The sequence below is a fragment of the Coenobita brevimanus genome, chromosome 96 (genome assembly GCF_032717465.1).
Source record: "Coenobita brevimanus isolate Jiangsu-jjx chromosome 96, ASM3271746v2, whole genome shotgun sequence".
Classification (NCBI taxonomy): Eukaryota; Metazoa; Arthropoda; class Malacostraca; order Decapoda; family Coenobitidae; genus Coenobita; species Coenobita brevimanus.
Genome location: NC_137049.1, coordinates 31,861,408 through 31,884,520, shown reverse-complemented (window position 1 = coordinate 31,884,520; position 23,113 = coordinate 31,861,408). Strand labels below are relative to the sequence as shown.

General features: G+C 43.6%; 1 protein-coding gene across 1 annotated transcript in view; it reads left to right on the top strand.

The window, feature by feature from the left end:
• LOC145413547 (plexin-B-like) overlaps positions 1–23,113 on the top strand; it is an 889,679-nt gene that overhangs the window by 235,485 nt on the left and 631,081 nt on the right. The window lies entirely within an intron of this gene.

Genomic DNA, 23,113 nt, shown 5'->3' with positions numbered 1-23,113 from the left:
CTCCACTATTGCATTCGTCCCTTAAATTCTACTCCTTCTTTCCCTGACCCCTACTCCTTGCTCCTCCTCCTATATAGGTCCTTCCCGCCCCATGCCGCATTTAACCTTTGCTCCTCCTCTAGTTCATTCCTCCCCTTGCTCCTCCCCTTTTGCATTCTCCCCACTTATGCTACAGCCCCTTTAGGGCGTTAACCCTCTTCGCCCCTCCCCTATTTTTTCTCTCGAACTTTCGTGTGTTCCTCAACATCTTTGTTACATTCCCCATCCTTTAGCTACCTACCTCTCCCTGTCTTTCCTCCACTCTTACCAACTTCTCCATGCCTTTTTGTCACTCTTTCCAACTTCTCTCTGTCTTCCACTATAACGTACTGCTACCTGTCTTCCACTCGTATTTACTGTGCTTCTCCCCATCTTTGATTAACCTACTTGCCCATGTCATTCTTCCAATTCTTCCCTCACTGTCCTTCCCCCTGTCAGCCTCGCCGTCTTTCCACCTGTTGCTTACCTGCTCCCGTCCTTGGCCCCCGTTATTATCTTACTGTCCGTCTCTTTTTCCCTTCACCTCTCTTTTCCCCTTCACCTCTCTTTTCCCCTTCACCTCTTCTCTTCTACTGTTTAGTTACACATCCCCATACCTTGTCGGCCTGTTTGGTCTGTACTGTGCTGATGGCTTTTCCAACCTCAGCCAGCTTCTGTGTGTCCGACTTTTGCGTCTCTTGTCGTGCTGAAGACGTAGTGCAAGGAAGAACCTCCATTATATTCTTTACCTTGCTTCCGCTAGCTCTATTCACCGTACCTTTTGCTTCCCAGCCATGTCTGTAGCTCCATAGTCAAACTTACAGTCTCATAGATATGTACCACCCCCACTACGCTCTGTGCCTAATTTATATCATCTTTACTTGCCTTTGTGTCATGCTACTACCTGGCAATCCGGTACCCCACCTCCCACAGCTCCTATCGTCAAAATCATACCCCGCACCCTTTGGTTTCCGTCGTTTTAGTCGCCTGCTACTTTCCCACTTGTCCAGTACCCCACCTCCCACTGCTTCAGTCGTCTTAACCTTTACCTTCCCCCTTTGGTTCCAGTCGCCTGCCACTTCTTAGCCACCTCTAATATCCCCACGTTGCCTACACTAGTTCCGTTTTTTTCCTGTCCCCACCCTCTTTCTCCCTTCGTTTCAGTCGCATGCTATTTTTTCAGCGGTCCAATACCCCATTTCCCACTGTTCTTGTCTTCATAACCTTCTTCTTCTTCCTCTCATGCCTGTCTTCTATCAGCTCTCCATGTCCTTGTCTTTTCCCTGCTGGCTGTGCTCGCTCCGTAATTTTCTTATCGCCAGAATGTCACCCCCCACCCTCTTCCATCCTTTGTTTTAGTCGCCTGCTACATTTCCACCTGCCCAATACCTAGCCTCCCGCTGCACTTGTCCCCCCACTCCCAATTCATTATAGTTGCGTACCACCTATCCTTGTCCCCGGGTTGCTTACGCTAGTTTCTTATCGTCACTGTGATACCCTCCACTCTCTTCCTAGTTTCTTTCTTACTCACTCGCCACTTTTCCACCAGTCGAATACTGCGACACACACTGTTCCCATCGCCTGAACCCCTCCCCCTTAATCTCTCCCTCCAGTCACCTGCCACCCAGCTCTCCATGTCCCCGGGTCACCTGCACTAGTTTTCTATCATTGATATTATACCCCCCATCTTCTTCCTAGTTTCGTTTTTACTCGCTACTTGTCCACCGGGTCAGTACCCCGCTTCCCATTGTTCCTAACGTCATAACCTCTTTCCCCTCCCCCTTCTCCATGCTCCCTCGCCGTGCTAGTTCCGTAATTACTTCCTTTGTGCTCCTGTACCACCAGCTTGCGTTGCTCCCCCTCCTCCTCCTCCTCGGTGCCACCCCAGCCAGCGTGCCCTAGGCGAGGGGTGTCATCGGACTCCTGTACGTGCCGCCGCCTCATTACCTCCCATCATAAACGTCGGCGTGGGAAGATGTACTGTATGTAAATATGTCACTGCAGAGGGCCCGACCTGCCACCTCGTCACGGACGCACAGTTTAGGGGCGGGGTGGAGGAGGCCGCCCACCGAGCAACACTCCTTTGCCTTTGACTATATTTCACTACTTTGATTTACGGCTTGCATATTTTTTTTCCCATTTATTGCTCTGGAGTTGCTTGCTTTGGATGGGAGAAAAAAGTTTGCTGCAAGTATGGGAGAGAGAAAAAGTGTCATTACGAAGGAATATATATGTTTTTTGCTTTAATTGCTACGGAATGGTTTGCTGGGGTAGAGAGAGAGAGAGAGAGAAAGAGAGAGAGAGAGAGAGAGAGAAGGTTCTTAAGTTAATTTGTCTAAGGTGTGGTTTGGTGGTGTAAGTGGTGTATTGGTGGGGTTGGGGGCGAAGATGAGGGAGGAGGTGGGGAGGAGGGTGGGTGGGGTGGTGTGATGGTGGAGGTCGGGGTGAGGGTGGGGTGGAGTTAGGGGTTTGGTGAGGGTGTTAGAGGTTTTGAGGGAGTCGGCTAACTTGCCATGAAAACTTCAAAGTTCGCAGTGAGCGCCAGGACCGAGAAACGTCAGTCACGGTAATAAACGCAATTTTCTGCGGCGGAAAGTAAAAATGAACTACGAGGTTTTCGGTAGCTTCTCATACGCAAATTAAGTTCTGGTCGTGGAGTTAATATGTATGTGGACTGGCTTCAATAAGATTTATTTAAGGCATCTTGTGTGTCAGACGTATTTGCGTTAGTGAAGACTGTAGCTACTTTATGTATGGGGTTTCGTTTAAGAGATTAGGCATACTGGCATGAATTATGTAGTTATTTTGTAGGTTTAGCATTAGAATAAGTAGCTGATATTATAAGAGTGAAGATTTTACTGTTTCCATAATGATTCAAGTTTAAAGGAAAAGTGTATTGTACTAGTTAAGATTTTTATTATTTTTCATACCCGGTTCAGTTTACAATCATGCTCAATATTTCTCGGGTAACTGGTCTTAGGCAGTGCTGAAACGAGGTAGTTTAAAACCTGCTGCATCACCCTTGCACCATCAAGATAACATCCGCTAAAATCAGTTCACTTCATGTTTTGTGTGGGTTGTTCGGCCAGATCAGTTTAATTCGTCACAGCAGGTCAGATTAGATAAGGTTGAGTCTGATTGTGGTCAAGCCAGATTAGCGTTTAGTCTGTTCAGAGCACACTGAGGTGATCATCCTCTTCTCCATCCAGTTTTCTACCAAGAGTTCTTCCCTCGTTCCACTCATCGGTTTCCCATCAATTTACCCCACATTTTTCTTTTTTGTTCTATCGTCGAATTATCCCTCCCTCTGCAAGTTGTCACTCTTGTTATTTCCAGTCCTCATCAGTTCTTATGTCAGTTCATCCCCCGCTTCCCACATTCTTCTGTCCGTATTTTTGTTCTTCCTCTCGCTTTGTCTATCCAACTGTCTGTCCGTCCATTACCCTAAGGCCCTCCGTCCATCTTCTATCGTTTCTTACACCAAGCCATATTTTCGGTTTGATCAAGTTGCATTGAGTCAGAGCAGATACAATCTTGGCCTCCCCGTCGAACTGTGAAAACCAGGCGAGATTTTGGTTCGACAAATTGTTTTGGCGTGTTGCAGGAGAGGTACGTGCCATTTCATTATTTGAGGGATACCAGGTCAGGTTATTTTGCTTTCATAATCTTAGGAAAAGACACCGCAGGTCTATGTTGGTTCACCGGACAGGGGGGGAGAAAAGTCACTTCTAAGCTCAGCAGATTAGGGAAGTATCATCACATACTGGTCGGTTAAACAAGCGAAGAACAGCAAAGGAAATATAGTCTGGTTCATTAAATTCTGCGAAAACGAGATTGAATATCCGTCTGTTCATTAAATAAAAGAAAATCATATATATATATATATATATATATATGTCTATCTATCTATCTATCTGTCTATCTATATCTGTATATCTATATATCTATATCTGTATCTATCTATATATACTGTGTAGATAGATAGATATAGATAGATAGATAGATAGATGGATAAATATAGATAGGTAGATAGATATAGATATAGATAGATAGATAGATATAGATAGATAGATAGATCGTCGTCGGCTCCTCAAGCTGGCAGAGAACCAGGCGGTGAGGTGCTCCGGTTAGAGAGGTTCATGCGATGGTAAGTTGTGTGAGTGAACCATAATATACAACTCCCCGCCTGTAACGTACTGGTTGGTGATGCGCCCCAGCTGTTGTGTGTGACGTGTGGGTGATGTATGGACGGGGGGTCCGGAGCTCAACATGTGTGGGGTATGTTAGGAGTTGTTGGGGGTGAGGGGGGACATTAAAGTAAGGTCGGGAAGGAGTGGTCGTTAGAGAAAGGATTGGACGGGATAGAATAGAATGGAATCGTAAGAGAGAAAATTGGACGGAATGGAATATAATCAGGAGGTTATATCGAGAGGACGAGACAGGGAGCAATAGAAGAAGGGAGGTCAAGTAAGAAAGGACGGGACGGAATGGAACAGAAGGGTGGATCATAAAGAGAGGAAAGGAAAGGATGTAACAGAAGAGTGTGTACGGTTGAAGTCTGTGGCAAGGTTACAATGCAGTGATTACAGAATGGGGTCAGCTTGTGGAATAGGAGGTGGGAACACTACGAAATAGACTTATAAAAATGTTGGGACGGGATGGAGTGGAAGAGGGTGTGAGGGTGATGCTATGTGGGGCAGTGTGGCGACATTAGAAGTATCGCCCTGTGAGTGTATGGAGTGAGATGGACCGGTGGAACGAGAGGTGGGATCGATATGGAGTGCCCTTAAACCTAGGCCGGGACGGGGTGAAATGGAAGGGAGTTTGGGACTATACTCTTTTCACCTTTACTTGGCTCAGATTCTTGTTCTTTAGCAGCTTCTATTACATACCTCAATAGCAGAAAAAGGCAATACTACGGCTCTACAACCTTTTCATAGCACTACTTCGTGACTAGCATCTATTCTAGTGTTAATCTCATGTTATATCTCAGTATTCGAGAGAGAGAGAGAGAGAGAGAGAGAGAGAGAGAGAGAGAGAGAGAGAGAGAGAGAGAGAGAGAGAGAATGTGAACAAGTGAATCATGATTGGATGGGATTGGAGCTAATGGTAGGGAACATAAGAAAGAGTAGGTTGGTCGGAAGTCATATGATACGGGATGGGATGAAAAATTGAAGGACTAAGTGTGAGATGGGAGGAACGGGCTGATAAATGAGGGGGAAAAGGAGATCTCAAGATGCAATATAGTGGGAAGGGAAACCATGCGAAACGGGGGAGCCTGAGACGAAGTGTGGATTGGGAGGAAAGGAAGGAAAGGAGATCAAACGACTGAGCTAGGAGAGAGCCACATGTGATGGGACGAGGAAACCAAATAAAATGGGAAAAACGAGATCAGTATATGAGGTGGGAGGGAGCGAAATGGAAAGGTAGTTGAGAAATTTGATGGACGAAAGTGACTGGAGGGAAAAATCGATCGAAATTGGATGGACGTAGACGGAATCGGGTGAGACTTGAGATACTGTAAGATTGGGTAACGAAAAATAACTCCAGAGAAAAAATACGAGACAGATTTTGACGGGGAAAAGAATGAGATGAAACGGAGAGAGAGAGAGAGAGAGTCAAAAAAAGATGCGAGATTAAAATGAGTAGAAACATGAAAAGATCTTGTAGGCTAAGTATGGCGTGAAAGTTAAGGACTGGTAACGGAAGAGGAAAGAAAAACTCGATATAAAGTAATGGTAGAGGGAAAGAACAAGACAGTATGGAATGGAAGGAAGCGGTATGGAAGGGGAGAAGAAGGAGAGAGACTACATAAAGTGATGGGAAGGGAAAATCACCAGATGCGGAAAAGACCCAGACGAAACACACGAGGGCAGAAGAAGCGCGTTGAGAGATGGGGAGGATATCAAAGGAAGATGATGAAAGGGAGTCAGGTTAATGGAGGAGAACGGATAAATGGGGAGGAACATAGGCAGAGGACGAAGACAGGACGGCAAGGAGAGAGAGAGAGAGAGAGAGAGAGAGAGAGAGAGGGGGGGAGGGAGGGAGAGAATTATACCGGCAAATATAGAAAAGGACCAAGGGAAGGGAAGGATTAGTGAGGGAGGTGAATATGCCAATAAATAATGGAACAGAACCTAGGTACAGAGAGAGAGAGAGAGAGAGAGAGAGAGAGAGAGAGAGAGAGCATAAACAAACGTAAAGAAAAAAGTATAAAGGCTGGAAATAGATGACATTAACCTACATGAGAAAGGTATGAATGAAAGGGGAAAGAGAAGGAATGAAATGGAGACTAGAAAAGTATGAAATAAATGAGAAGACAGACATAAAACTGGGGCTCGAAAATAAACCATCCAGAAATAAACCCAGGCGAAGGATTACCACCGGAAAGGGGTAACAGACAGTAATGGGGAAGAAACAGAGAGGGAATCACTGGTAATTATAGAAGTCGACCTCAATCACCACGAGAGAGAGAGAGAGAGAGAGAGAGAGAGAGAGAATCTACCACCTTTGCACCCCTCCCTGCCCTCTGGGAAATAAAACACGGACCTGAATAAATCGTGGGCAAACAAAGATATAGACCCGAGATAAAGACATTGATCCTGCGAAATTAGAGAAACTCCCCTGATTGAATTACGCCCCAGTAAATATAGAAAGCAAGCCTGGGATCAATAAACTTAATGGCCGGAAAGGGAGCAAGATAGATAAGTACATGGAGCAATTTTCATCTGAGGTCGTAAGGGGTAGGGTGTGTGTGTGTGTGTGTGTGTGTGTGTGTGTGTGTGTGTGTGTGTGTGAGAGAGAGAGAGAGAGAGAGAGAGAGAGAGAAAGAAAGAAAGAAAGAGAAACTTACAACTACAAAAAGAACCAAGGATAGATAGGTAGATAGATACATAAAAGAGAGAGAGAGAGAGAGAGAGAGAGAGAGAGAGAGAGAGAGCAGTGAATTATAGCAGGACACTGTGAATTACCAGGACACCGGGGATTACCTAGACCCTGATCACACACATTACGGTATATTGCCAGTGCTCGGGGACGTCGCTCGTAGCCGGCTTTGATTAGTTTCGTGCCGGCAAAATGTAGTGGTTGTAGCCGGCTGACCTCACCACTGCCACTACTACTACTACTATTACTGCTACTGCTACTACTACTACTGCTGCTACTGCTACTACTACTGCTTCTGCTACTACTACTGCTGCTGCTGCTGCTGCTGCTGACTGCCACTATGGGCGTTTCATGAGGCAAGGTGTCTCCTGTATCGTTTTATCCCTCCATCTCTCACGGGTTGTTGGAGAGAGAGAGAGAGAGAGAGAGAGAGAGAGATGACGTATTTGCCTTTTTACTCCTAGTATTTCACGCTGATTTTATGTACCTGAGGATAGAGTCTTTTAACTGGAGGGATTAGATATAACCATCATTAATTTCTCTCCCAGGGGATATTTCTAAGCTGGAGATACATTGCAGCAAGAATGTAATGAGTGGCGTTCTCGGGATGATGGGGTAAATAGTTGAAATGAATCACTTTATATTGGGTATTTACTTCACGGATTGTTGTCCATGTTCATACTCCTTTTATTCTACCATGGCCAAAATTTACCATCTCCCCACCTTGAATACTGAGTTGTAACAAAATATGAACGCTAGAGTGATGCCAGTCACGAAGAAGTGCATTAGAAAAGATGTGCGCTCGCAGCACTGTTTTTCTCCAGCTAAGTTATGTGTAGTAAGGTACAAAGGACGAAAATATGAGCCTAGTTAAGACGAAAGAATTATAGTGCGTCTTTTGTTTACGGTGGGACGGTGATGAACGCACTCGACTTGTGATGCATGTATCTTAAGTTTAGGGTTCGAGTTCATACCGTGGCGGACCTTTAAAACGAGTGCTGGTAGTATGTTCTTTCATATGCTTGCAAGTGTTCCAGTCCTGTCAGTTTCCTCGTGACGTATACACACAGACTCTGACACACACAAAACATAACTAATACGACATTTTCCATTTTCACATGCAACACACTTCTGACAGACACACCGTCTTCACTCGTATTTTAAGAGCATGTAGATGAGTTAATTTGGCTATAATATTCCCTCCTAGATGATGATCCGATACTGCAGTGGACCTGATGTGGGCTGATGCAGATACAGATGTTATTTACGTAATCAGCTAGCTTTTTTTTGCAAATTTTGTATACATTCGTGGCCATGCATTTTTGTTTTTTGGGAGTGGGTTGTGTGTGTGTGGTTTATGCAAGTATAATTTAGAAAACGTAACGAGGAAGTACCATATTCCTCAATGTAATTGCCAGATGGCCTTATCTTGAGTTCATCCTAGGTGCCTCAAGTCGGAGTCCCTCAAAGCTCTTTTATCATCACTCATTTTCCCTTCCTTCTGCTAGTACAAACCTCCCTCATATCGTATTTTAAAACACTCTTACATCTCGTTCTTGTTTTGTTTTGTCTTGTTTTATTTTCCATCCTCGCGCTTTCGTGAACTTTGTCTCCTTACACCTGGCTTGTGAAAGGTTGACCCGTTCAACCCGAGGATTTTTTAAATCCATCCTGGTACCAGACGATTTTATTCTAGCAGTGAAGGAGTTATTGAAGGCCGTATCAGACCCTCCAGTTCGAAGAGTCTTCCTAACCATGGATAAAACTATATGGAGATAGCAAGACTGTAATAGAAAATATGTTCCTGTGGTGAAGTAGTTAATATGTTCCTACAGCACCAGAAGCTTCACCATGTTGATTAGAGACACTGGTGATAGCTGACAGAGGAGGAGATAGGACTGGGATTAAGAAAGAAGTACAAGACAGTAGTAGTATTTCTGAGAAGAGATAAAGCATAGTAATAACTGAAAAAAAAAAAAATCACGTTCACTGGAGGATGAAATTATAGAAAAGGTAGAGTTGTACATCTAACAGAGAAGTCGTAACCCTTTGACCACTGGGAGTTTCCTTAGCCAAATATAAACCTTTTGTGTTAGCTGAAATGAAATAAATATTCATGGTGGAAGGGTTAAGTGGAGAGTAGATAGTAAACGTAATTTGATGATGCGATAAACATTTTTTGGCAGCATTTCAGACCTGATGAACCATTTTGCTTCACTTCAAGCGAGAGAAAAATTTTTAAGTTTCCTATATTACAGACAGGACAGCTTTTTTGTACATTTCACATGTGATACACATGTTACCTTTTTATTGCCTGTCACACAGAATAAATATTTTTGTTATATTTCGGGTTTGATAACCTTTTTGTCATATTTCAGACAGGGTAACATTTTTGTATATATCAGAGAGGATCAGCTTTATTTTGCTACGGTATTTTTTCGAGAGGATAACGTTTTGCTATATTTCATATTTGATAAACTTACTTTTGCTATATTTCAGAAAGGATAAACTCTGTGCTATATTCAGCGAAGTTATTTATGCCAGTTGGACACTCCCCATACATACCAGCACATTCGACCTTTCCATATATCCCCGAATCACCACGTTAAAACTGCCCCTCCATATCCCACCACGACCCAATAAAAAAAAGCCATCCCCTTTCCCTCCCCTATATACATTTTTGCAACAGCCATCCTTCGGTCATAACATGCAGGGGTCCTCGTTCCACCTAGGATATTTTCACTACTCGGAGGGTCGGGAACTGCTCTCGGGTCGTGAGTTAGGGTCGTGCGTCGTGTATATATTCTGTATTAGGCACCGACAACCTACCCGAGCCTCGAGTTATTGGCACCGTAAATTGTGGAGCCAACATTGTATACTATATCCAGTCTGCCTTCGTGCCTGCCTCCCTCCCCGCCTGCCTGCCCGCCTGCCTGAATGTCTGAGCTGTCTTTGTGGCTCTTTCTCTCTCTGGCTCTCGCTGTCTCAATTTTTCTCTCTCCCGCTTTCTGTCTGCTTAGCTGGTTGGTTTCTCTCTCTCTCTCTCTCTCTCTCTCTCTCTCTCTCTCTCTCTCTCTCTCTCTCTCTCATTTGTCCTGTTTGTGATCCCTTTCTTCCTAGTACAGTCCCCCCCTTTTCTTCCTTCTTAGTGTATGTCATTCTTCTCCACAGGATATATGATTATCACTTCTTCTTAAACCTGATTCACTCACTCTTAACCAATCCCCTTCTTTACTGCCTCTCCTTTTTCACTAGGGTGTATTTCTCCTTAGTTATATCCTCCTCCATTTCGTCCTCATATATATACAAAGCATATTGATGGCTCTGGTCCTGTTAATGGGAGACCGTGAAGAATTGTGAATGTGTGTGTTAGTTGTGTGATTTAAATGTATGGGGATGCATGTGCCTTCATCGATGGCATTGGCTTTTGTAAGTGGCGAACCGTGTATAACTGTGAATAATGGGTGTTAGGCGTGAGAAATGAAGGATAGTACACGCTCCTTTGATGATAAATCTAGTGGTGTTGTTAGTGGTATAGCGTGAATAATTGGACGTAGATGATACTTGTAAGATATGTGTGATTATCAGTGTCTTGTGTTGTTCGTAGTAAAGCATCAGTAGTTATGACAATAGGACTGAGTTGTGAGATAGGGATAATTTTAACAGGCAGTTTTGTTCATAAAATCAATTGATAATGTAGAGGTAAGGCGTTATTAAGTATGAATATAGATGGTTGTATTAAGGTATCAGTGATTAAAAAGAGAGTGCTGTTCTTGATGCCTTATATTTACTGGTTAACCCTGAATAATTCTGAATATAGTACTTAATTGTGTGATTGGAATGTTTAAAGGGGTACTGTTGTTGATGATTTTTACTATGCTCGCGATAAGCCAAGAATAATTTTGAATACTGTAAGTTAATTGCAAGATGTGAATAATTATAATGCATACTTTTGCAGATGAATTATGTTCGCGATAATCCGTGAATAATTCTGAATATTAATACTAGTTTTAGGATATGAATATTTACGTTAACTGATGCTTTTGTTGATGACTCTGGTAGTGTTGGAAGTAAGCCATGAATAAGTATGAATATTGGAGTGAGCTATAAGATAGGAAGTGAATAATTGTGAATATAAAAGTATGCTTTAAGATAAGAAGTGAATAATTACGAATATAAGAGTATGCTGGAAGGTAGTAAGTGAATAATTATAGGAGTGAGCTGTAAGATCAGATAATTAAAACTGGTCCCTCTGTTGATGACTTTGATTATGCTTGAGATAAGGTGTGAATGATTCTGAATATCCATGTTAGTTTTAAGGTATGAATACTCGTAATTACAATAGCCTCTCTTCATTATAATAACAGTGATGGTATTAGAAAGACGTGAATATTTATGAATCTTGGTCTTAGCTGAAAAATATGAATAATTATTGTAGAGTATTATTGTTGTTGTTGACGTTGGTTGTGTTAGTGGTAAAGCCTGAATATTTACGACATGATGTTGGTGTTAGCTGCAAAATCTAGAACGATTATAAAGACGGACATTTCATTGGAGACATTATCTGTGTTGGTTGTAAGCTGTGAGAATTCAGCAATAGATATTTTTATTATTAAAGTTATAGTGTAAGTAAAAAGACCTCAAAATTTTGGATTGCAGATACTTTCACTTCGTTGATTGTTACTCGTGAATGATTATGAATGCAGATATGTTAAAAATTAAGTTGTGGTGTTAGCTGTAAATTCTGAATAATCACGAATGCAGATACTTCACTGATAACGTGATAGGAATATTTTTGTGAATATTTATGAACATATTTTTGGCGATAAGTTCTGTATAATCACGATGGTAGATACTCTCTCTGCTGACGTTGGTGGTGGGGTGAGTGGTAAATTCTAAATAATTATGGATACAAGTCCTTTTATTGACGGCGTCCTCGGTGCATGTCCTTAGCCCAGAGTAATCATGAACGCAGGTACTCCATAATTCTTTGCAATGCGTGTAGGAAATTGCAAGTGGATCATAACTAGCGGGAGGGACAAGACACCGCTGCTCCACTCTGTCACCTTTTGTGTTGTTTAATCTGCGCCATCACTACACTGCACGGCGAGGCTGGACTACTTCACCCCTGCCCTGCTCCACCCTGCCCTGCCTCTCATCTCTTTGCCGTACCTTGCCCCTCCCCTCGATGTCCACCCCTGTACCTTACTTGTATCTGCCGTTATCATACTCGAGTCCTTTTACTTTTCTTAGCCCCTCCTCGTTCCAGCTTTTATCGTTTCATCTTTTTTTCCTTATATCCCGCGCCAAATACAACCTTTACTTTTTCGTTTCACTCCTTATCCCTGTCCCTTTGTTACCTTAACTCCTCTTCATTTAATCCTTTTTCATCTCCTTTACCTTCCAGGCGCTTAATCGTACCGGTAGCAGCCCTTACCGACTCCAGCCTTTTGACTCTTCTTAGCCCATAACGGTACTTGTTAAAACTCGTTTCATTTCTTGCTCATGCCTCTGCACCACAGCCCCTGATTTTTCGTTTCACTCTTACTTATGTGTATGACCCGCCCTCTCCCTTGCTCTTACTCGTGCAGCCTTTACACACTGCAAGCCCTTTACTTTTTTTTTTTCTGGTCAACAGATATTTCTTCTGTCCTTCGTCAAACGGTAGTAAGATTATGGTATGTAAGGTGTCATGACACCGAAGGAGTTACTGGAAGTTGTTTCTATCCCTTTTATTCAGAGGAACTTCCGTTCAGTTGAAAAAAATCGTTCGGTGGCAGGAGGAATACAGTACAAAATTAATTATTCTTCTGAAGTTGTTAAAACTTGTCTCACTCCTACTCAGCTATCCTCCTTCTTAGCTGTTATTTCTTTCTGTCTTTATTCATTACAGCTCCGACCCACCAGAGCTTTTAATCATACCAGCTCTTATTCACCCAAGTCCTTACCCTCTCGAGCCTAACCCCAAGTCAGCCTTTACTTATTCACCAGTCATGCTCACCACAACTCTCACCCATCCCAGGTCACAGTTCTTCTACCTTTACTTCTTGCCTAAATTTTGACGCTCTACGTTTCACCCTTCGATCTGCACCCCTGTCTAACCTTACATCTAGATTTTCCCTGTTTCCTTCAGCCCAGTCAGCCTTCCCTCAACTTTCAAAGCCTAACAATCCATCAGCCTTTAGTCTTTCCTCATCCCGCGGTCCATCAAGGTTCCCTTAGCATCTTGTAGCTCTGCTTTGGTCCCAAACTCCTACAGCCTCAAGCCCATTCCCAACCCCACTCCCTCCTACAGCATAGGCTACGTTAGCCCTCAGCCCCAACACCTTTTCTTCACTCAGCCCTCGGTAGCCCCCAGCTCTCAGTTTTCAGCTCCAACCCCTTTACCACCCTGTACTTTCATGCCTTCCTTTAATTTCCCTATCACCCAGCCCCTAGCTCTTACCAATAACCCTCATTTCCGTAACTGTCGGCCCTTAACTCTCTTCCCCCAAGCTCTCAATCTCAGGTCCTTAACCCACAGCCATCTAGCACTCAGTCCCTAGCCCTCAACCCCAAGCCCTCAGCCGTGATAGCGCGGGTCTGTCCGGAAACTGAGCTCCGGCAGACGGGGACTTGTATAATTGAGATTCTCCCAAAGTTTAAATGGCGAGTCAGTTTTCAAAGTCTGGTAAATTAGGAGCGTATTATTATAACCAAAAACATCTTACGTCCCGTGCCAGGGCTCTTGTTTGGGTCTCCATCACGCCGGGAGATGAAAGGCGAGAGGCTAGCGTGAAAGGCGAGGGAGGAGGGAGAGAATGGTATGATGGAAGGCGAAAGAATGGTGTGAGAGGAAAGAGAGTGGTGTGGACGGAGAAGAGTGATATGAGAGGGAAGAGAATCGTATGATGGAAGGCGAAAGAAAGTGATGTGAGGGGAAAGAGAGTGGTGTAAAAGAGAAGAGAAAGGTATGATGGAAGGCGAAAGAGTGGTATGTGAGGGAAGAGAGGGGAATGAGAGGGAAGAAGTGTTATTAGAGGGAAGAGAATGGGATGATGGACAGCAAGAGTGTGGTATGAGAGGAAATGGGGTCGTGTTAGGGAAATGAGTGGAATGAAAGTAATGAGAGGGAAGAGAATGGTATGATAAAAGACACGCTAGTAGTAAGAGCCCAAAAACAGTGGTATAGTGGAAGGGAAGAGGGTGGTTGTGCTAGTGTGTGTGTGCTTGTGTGTGTGTGTGTGTGTGTGTGTGTCATGTTTTATCAGTTTTGTTTAGTATTTTGGTCGTATCCCTATCTTAAGTATATTTATCGGCATTTTAAGCTGTAGGTGATATTTTTAGAAGAATGTTTGGATATGTTAATTGCGTGTGTTAATTTACGTTTTTTCTTTCAGGGTGCAGTTGCCTTTTCTTAGTATTGGCTTTGAAAGGATAATTGTATGTTGGATATGTGTTAGTATTGTTTTAATTTAACTGTACTTTTGCTTCTGTTGTGACAGTACAAAAACTTATCTAAGTCTTCCCTTCTTTCCAGGTATGTGATGATGATTGTGTTTCACCTTGGCTGCGTACTGAAGTGACAAGGTAAGAAACAAAGCCCAAAACACACACACACACACACACACACACACACACACACACACACACACACACACACACACACACACCTGTATGTATGTATGTATACGTTGCATATTCAGACGTATTCACTCAAACAGTTCTCGATCACAAACCGCCGCTTACAGAGAGAGAGAGAGAGAGAGAGAGAAATGGAGAAATGAATTCCCCGAGCTTGGCAACTAAGGCCATATAGCCCCGCTGGGGTTACAGGAGGACGCTACCCCTCCCGGCAACGGTAGCCCGGGCGAGGCTCGAACTTGCGACCTCCCGATCACAAACCGCCGCTTACAGTGAGAGAGAGAGAGAGAGAGAGAGAGACCACACATCGCCCATCAAACAACCTCCTGCCTTCTTATTCGGTTTTATCCCGGGAATTTTGCATATATTGGTACGTGTTGCTCTCAAGGCTGCAGTGGGTGCTTGAGATTCCTGGCGTATCTGATGGAACGTAACCAAGCGACTGCCAGTGTGTTTACCGAGGATTCACGCACCCCACACATACAAACACGGCCGCAGACAGTCATGCAAACAAGATAGACTCCCTCACTTCACACACACACACACACACACACACACACACACACACACACACACACACACACACACACACACACACACACACACACACACACACACACACACACACACACACACACACACACACACACACATTAAAGAGAAGTTGGTGATTGCGACCACAGATTGTTTTTCGAGACAGGCAAGTAAACAGTAGCCCACTCAATGAACAAGTAAGTTAGCAAGTAAATAAACTATCATAGTACGCAGAAAAGTAGCCAAAGAATAGATCAGGTATGCAGCATTAGTAAGAAAATGTTGAGTCAAAGGGAAGCAGATATTAAGTAACCAGTAAGCAAGGAAATAAGTAAGAAAGCAAGGAAATGATAAGACAAGCAAGGAAATGCGTTGGTAAGTAACAAACAGATTAAAATGCAAATGGGCAAGCAAACAGATACGTAGCAAACCAAGCAAGCAAATTAAAAAGCAAATAAGGAAGCAAGCACCTGTAGTAATCACCTGAGGAGCATGATCGATGACTGGGGTGGGGTTTTAATATTCTGGAAGCGGGACGGGGGAGAAGGGTAGATAGACGGGGCGGGATGGTAGATCAACGGGGCAGGGGGGTAGGTAGACGGAGCGTTGTGATAGATAGACGGAGCATGATAGATAGGTGGGGTATGGTAGAATGGTGGGACGCGGTGGCAGATTTACGGCGCATGATGGTAGACGTGGTGGGATGGTAGGTAGATGGGGGATTGTTGGAGATGGAACTTGTAAATAGACTGGGCATGGTGGTAGATAATCAAGCCATGGTAGTACATAGACGAGGTATTGTGATAGATAGACAGGCTAGGGTAGTAGATGAACGGAGTGCGGTGGAAGATGAATGGGGCATGATAGTAGACAAACGGGACATGATAACAGATGGGCCGTGGTGGTAGATGGACGAGGTGTAGTGATAGACAGATCATTGTGGTAGGCAGACCATAGTAACCAATAGATAGGGCATGGTAGTAGACGAGCAAGGGGGAGACGGGACATGGTAGTAGACGGGCGGGGGGTAGATGGGGAATGGTAGTACACGAGAAAGAGATAAACAGGGGATGGTATTTTGCTCTCAGGGGGTAGACGAGGCATGGTAGTATATAGGAATGGTAGACATGCAGGGGTGTAGTCGGGTGATGGTAGTAGTCTTTTGTGTGCCAAGGCGAGACGAAGAATAAGCTACCTCTATTAGCCCTAGGTCAAGACCGAGGATGAGTGAATGGATGAGATGGGGGTCAAGGATTGGGGGAGGATGGATGAGGGAAGGTTGGGCCTAATAGAGTGGATGGGAACAGGATGGGTGAGAGATGGGTGTTTGGAGTTTGTAATAGTGAGGGGGAGAGTGATGAAAAATGGAATTATGAAAGGAATGGTTGACTTGAGAGGCCGGGATAGAAGGAAGGAAGGAGGATCTGGTTGACGAAGTGCAAGGTAGAGTATTACTGGAGTATGAACGGAGGTTGGCGATTATGTATGGGGTTGATCGTGGTTGATGAGAGGAAGGAGCCGTGGGGAAAAACTAGCGATGATTGATGGTGAATATCAATTATCCTCATTTAAAAAATCCTGGCCATTTACCGAGCGTGGATTGGGTAAAAATGGTGATGATGGATGGTGCGGCGGGCGAGGCTGACGGAGGCTGGCGGGTTGATGGACATGGGGCCCCGCAGTCCGGTCAAGGGGCGCCGAATAACCCTTATGCCGAGGACGCGGTGCTAGGGAGGACGCCTTCATGTGATGGCACTAATATAAACAGAAGGTTCCATTTCCAGGTATATAAACACCCCTGTTCGCCGAAAGGAAGATTGGGGACTGCAGGGCAATTATAGCCTGCCGTCCACCGGGTTCACTTCAGATGGACCTGGACCACAACAGCTGCAACAACATACTGAAAAAAATAAGATAAGATGTTACGTTTAAAAGATTTCATTCAGATTAGAAGAGATTTTGCATTTTGAAGGGGTAAGATATAGCCTTCATTAACGTGTATAATATGACTGATATTTCCTCAGTTCAGCAAAATGCCCTGGTGGTGGCAAGAATATGTGGTAAAAAGAGGTCATCAGATGGAAGAGGGTCAAGGATTCTACTATTAAAGCTCCTCCTGGCAAGTCTTGCAGTTAGAGTTTGTCCGAAGTTCCTAGTGGGGTCATGTGGTAAAAAATTTGAAAGAACTTTTATGTTAAACCGCTTTTGTGTGTGTGTGTGTGTGTGTGTGTGTGTGAGTGTGTGTGTGTGTGTGTGTGTGTGTGAGAGAGAGAGAGAGAGAGAGAGAGAGAGAGTCCTAGTGTACGCATGTACGCGCGTTTGTGTACTCGCACGCGCGAAGTGCAAGATTATGTGAGAGTGCTTGTGTCAGAGCGATGTGTGCTTACTTTCCTGTTTTGTTTTCTAGTCAGTTCTGCTACTGTTCACATTGTAATTTTTGACTCATTAGAAAAGAGAGGATTACCTGGGATGAGTGTGAGTTTCCTTGGTCTTATGTAATTCAGAGTGGAATACCTAAGTGCGGCTTCTTTCCTGAGAATGGCAATTAAAATGACTTTGATGTGATATTTGAAATACTGCCACGTGTCTGCCCTGCATATTCCTCTCTCCCTCTCCTAATATATGATTCTAGCGTCCATACTTCAGCCAACCGTAACTAATTGAGATGAGTATGGTTTTTATTCTGAGGCTGACTCTCCCATTCCAGTGTAATGGATCCCATGTTTTCGGAAATTTGTAAATCATTTTGTAAACACTTGGTTTGTGGTGTGGCGCTTGCCTTTAGTAGCTTGGTTGCTGGATTCACCAGGCAGAGGGTTGTGCATAGATGTGAATGAAAACTCTCCTAAAGTGGCATTGCGTCTGCTGCGCAAAAAGAGCATGTCTGTCATGTTCCCCCCCAAACACATCAAATAAAAAATAAATCATCTTTGGGCAAAGAAACATACCAAGCCTCCCTCAGCTTAGGAATGTTATCTAACATTGGAAATTGTGAAGTACAAGAAATGAAATATTTGGCGAATATTTGTCTTCGACCGTACATTACGTAGTATGACCAACGCGCTGACCCACTAGTACTTCAAAAACGAATTTCGTATGATGAGGAACCACTCTCGTATGGCGATCCCATACAGACGTATAAAAATGCGTAGTAATATGTATGTTCTTTGAGCTCATTACAGTTTTGCTTAAAATTAGCAGTGTATACACTTTGAAGTATCGAAATTCCATTCACCAGACAGAAAGATCTTAATCTTTGTCAAGTCGACTTTATGCATAATTATAGTGCCACCTATCGTCATCATTTCTTTAATTCTGATTTTCTTTTGTTATTCATGTTTTATACGGTGTCAGTGCCATAATATTTTATTTTATCCTGTTTCATACTCTACCATGATTCCTTTTGCATTTCCAAGTATATGTCCATATCTTTAATCTGCCTTCGTGCTCCATACATATTCCATTAGTCTGTCGGGTGTTAATATCCCATAGGTTCCTCTCCTGTAGCCCTTCATCCGTCATCCTCACTGCTCTAGTCCGCACACAGATCCCTCACTCACAATATTACTTCGCTCTCTCTCAGTGTTACTCCTCGCATTCCTCTTATTTCGTCACCCTTTCCAGTATTAACTCTTTCATTGTATATCTTCTCTCTTCCATTATTGCTTTTCTCCCTCCCATTTCTACTTGTCTCTTCCATCCAGTATTACTTCTCTCCCTCCCAGTATTCTCGCCAAATTGCAGTTTACTCCCTCTGAGTGATATTCTGCTTCTCTCCCTTTTAGTATTACCTCCCTTCAGTATTGCTTTTCCCCCTCTCAATATTACTTTTCTCCTAACCAATAGTACTGTACTCCTCTCTCTCCCATTGTTACTTCTCTCTCCACCTCCCGAATTACCTCCCTCCAAGTAATACCTTTCTCCTTCCCAGCATCATCTCCCTCCCTCCCTACTAGTAATATCCCTCTCCCTCTCAATATTGCTTCCCTCCCTCCCTCCCAATATTCCTCCTCGAGCAATGCTTTTCCATCCATGCCATTATTACATCTCTTCCTGTGTTACTTCTTTCCCTCTCTGTCGTACCTCTCTTCCCTCCTACATTACATCTTTCACTCGCAATATTCCTCCTTCATGAGTGATATTCCTCCCTATATTCCTCCTCCAGCAGTGATCTTCCTCCAAATATTCCTTCTCCAGCAGTGATCATCCTCCCAGTTTTCCTTCTCCAGCAGTGATCTTCCTCCCAATATTCCTCTTCCAGCAGTGATCTTCCTCCCAATATTCCTACTCCAGCAGTGATCTTCCTCCCAATATTCCTCTTCCAGCAGTGATCTTCCTCCCAATATTCCTCCTCCAGCAGTGATCTTCCTCCCAATATTCCTCCTTCAGCAGTGATCGTCCCTGCCGTTCCATCTAAGCCGAGCGCCTCTCTCCCGCTCCTTGATTTCCGCCCAGTCCATGATTTATCAGTCTCGGGTCGGTCTGTATTTACATTCCACGCGACCTGTACCTTCACCCCAGAAATGGATCGACAACCGCGTTCCTCTCGGTCTATCTCTGTCTCGTTTCCTCGTTTCTCTGAGTCTGCTCTTCTCGTGTCCTCGTGTGTACTTTAATTTAGTGCCGGGAATTGTCCAACTGGAAGAGTCTTACGTTCATTATTCATCTCTTTAATCATTTCCGATCTCAGTATAATTCATCCATTTCTCTCTCTCGCCCTTCTTTCTTTTGGGATTGTTGTTTAGTTTTCTCGTACTTTACCTATACCTTGCATTTTCCTCTTTCTCTTTTGCTTGGTTTGTCTTTTTGGCTTGTGTCAGTTTGTTTCCCTTTCTTTGCTTAAAGCTTTTTTTTTTTTCCCCTCAAATTCTCTTTCGCTGGTGTTGTCTTTGCCATTTTTTCTGGGTGCCGTAAGTATATTTATTATTTCTCTTTCATTCTTTGGTTATTTTTTTGTCAACTTTCGTTTTTTTATTTCCATTGCTTTTTATTTCCATTGCTTTTTATTTCCATTGCTTTTTTTCCATTATTACCTACTCCAATATCTTTCTTACTCAGAATTCTTTTACATCCCTCTTTTATTATTATTATTATTATTATTTTTTTACTTTTTATTCTACCTTCGTTCTTTGAATATTATTAATATTGCTGTCTCTGCCTGCATTCCCCGTCCCTTTCCTGAATGTAGTGTTTATTTTCTTACCGTAAAATAAGAAAGAATAACTGTAGTGAAGATTTTACCCTCTACGATGTTAGTCATTCTCTTGTATCGTGGCTCCCGTTAGAATATTGTATTATGTGGTACTTTGGCGCGGAACTGATTACCCCTCCCCCGCCGTGAACAGTGTCTCTTCTGTCCCACTACCTTGTTACGCCCACCCTCCCCTCCCCTTCCCTCCCACGTTCCTGCAAGACGTTAAAGGGACAGGTAGAAGGCGGGTGGTTTGTTACATTTTATACATTATTAGATGTTGGTTTGTTTGGTATATAAATTTTTGAAATGTCAGGATTTATGGATGCTTAAGTTTTGTTTCATGTCACCCCCTTAAATTCTTTATACTGTGTATGGTCTCTCACAGTTTTTTCTTTCTTTCTGCTTTTCAGTCAATATTATTGCCTCTGTCTTTCGCTGACCAACCAGTGTTTTCCTGCATTATTATTTTTTTTTATGTGCAGAGTTTATTTTATTTCATTCCAGTGTACTTTGCTTTGAATCATAGCAGGTATTATTCTGGACCTCATCACTATAGGTATGCAACCGAATATTTCTTAGCATATTTATTCGTCATTTAATTATTTATGCGTCTAGCACATTCCTCTCTCACAACCCTCCGTTCTCATACTCGACACACATTATTTTGTCTCCAGGGTCTCATTTTTCTCGGTTTCTCGTTCAGTATATCTCTGCCTCGCTCTCTGGCGTACCAAACATTCCTCTCCATGTTCATAATTTTTCTCAGTCTGGAGTTCAGCATATCTGTACGTCGTCCTCTGCCTGGCGTAATATTCCTATCTTATTCATCATTTTCTTGGTCTTTCGTTCAACATGCTGTGCTTCGTTCACTCGTTGTATTTAACATTCTTCCGTGTTCTTCACTTTCCGGGGTTTTCGTTGAACATACAGTACAACGTTCTTCACTTTCCGGGGTTTTCGTTGAACATACAGTACAACATCTGTACTTTGGTCTGTCGCCGTCTCAGAAACTCCAATCCTTGCTCATTGGGCATTCGTTCAGCATAGCTGTGCATCGTTCTCTCACGGACCAAACAGCCCTTTCCATGTTCCACGTCCCCCTCCTCGCTTAACCCGATCCTCGCCTTGTCCCTCAGAGCTCATCATTCTCGGTCAGTCCATAATTGTGTTCCTCATCTCGGCCTGACGCGGTCTGTCTGCGCTCTTATCAACAGTGATTTCTCATGCCGTCCAAAATATCTACCCCGTCTCCCTTGCCTGCCTCCCGTCCTGAAACTGGTTCCTCCTGGCTGCGTGGACGGGTCACTGACGGGAGAGTGAGGGAGATTGGAGAGAGTGGAGAGAGGAAGAGGAGGTCGACAGTAATGGAATGGAGATGGAGTGTAAGAGGGAGAAATTGTGGTGGGAATGAGAGCAGGAAAGAGGAAGAGTGGCGTGAGCTACAGGTTCGACGGTAGTGCAGTACAGTGGGTAAGGGAGAAAGAGAAGATTGGGTGAGACCGAGGAGAGAGAGAGAGAAAGAAATGAAACTGAGAGGGAGTGTAAGAGAGAGGAAGTGTGGTGAGAATGAGAGAAGGGGAGAGAAAGAGTGGAGAGAGTGAGAGGTTCGACGGATGTGGGGTAGATTGGATGAGGGAGTATGGGAGGATATAATGAGCAGAGAAGAGAGAGGCAGAGAAGACAAAGAGAAGTGGAATGGCGATGGAATGTAAGAAGGAAGTATTGTGGTGAGAATGAGAATAGGAAAAAAGACTAGTGAAGAGAATGAGAGAAGTAGTGGAGAGTCGACAGTATAAGGATGACATTTGTTTGAATGGAAAGAGGAAAAAAGGCTGAGAGAGAGAGAGAGATGGAGGGGGGAAGTCTAGTGAATTGAGGAAAAGAGTAGGATACAGAAATGAAGGAGAGTGAACGCTGAAGGAGGAAAAATGATAGAGACAGGAAGTGAGGTAGAGGTGAGGGATTAGAGAGGAAAGTAGGGTAGGGGAAAAAACAGAGTAAGAAGAAAGAGAGAGCAAGGGACAGTCGATGAAGGAAGGGTGGTCAATTAGAGAGAAAAACAGAGTAGGAGAGAGCAAGGGACATGAGAATAAGGAAGTGTGAGTGGTTGGAGGAAAAAAGAGTAGGATGGAAAAAGACAGCTGGGGAAGAGGAGGTTAGGCAAGTGAGAGCAATGTGAGATGGAAATGGAGCAAAAAAAAAAAATAAAGAAAGAATAGAGAAAAAGAGAGGAGGGGGCGAGAGGTGAAGGAGTGCCCTATACGAGAGGGAAATGGAGTAGTAGGTAAAGCATAGACAGATGAGACAGAGGTGAACAATGAGAGATGTAAATGGAGAGAAGGAAGAAGAGAGTAAGGGTAGGAAGTGAGGAAGAGGAGAGCAGTGAGAGGCAAATAGAGAAGGAGGAGAAAAGAGAATAAGAAAAACAGAGTATATGGCAGGAGGTGAAGTAGAGTAGGGAGTAAGTAAAATAGACCAGGTGTCAAATAATAGAGCATGGGGTGATCAGTGAATAAAGAAAATATAGTAGATGAGAAAAATAAAGAAGTATGAAAAATGAGGCATAGGACAGGATGTGAAGTAGAGTTGGAGGAACATTTCTCTCCCCTCTGATGGCTGTTTGTCAACACTGGAGTCGCCCTTGTGTGGTTGGTCAATAAGGAAGGAGAGGTGTGGTGGTGATGGTGGCCCTCCAGTCAGTGGGTCTGTAGGGATAGATGCTGACCGTGTGGATGTAGGGTGGAGGTAGGATGGATGGATGTTGATGTAGGGTGGATGTGGATGTAGGGTGGATGTGGAGGGAGGGTAGATGTGGATGTAAACCTATATTGGATGTAGATCTTGGCCTAACGTGGATAT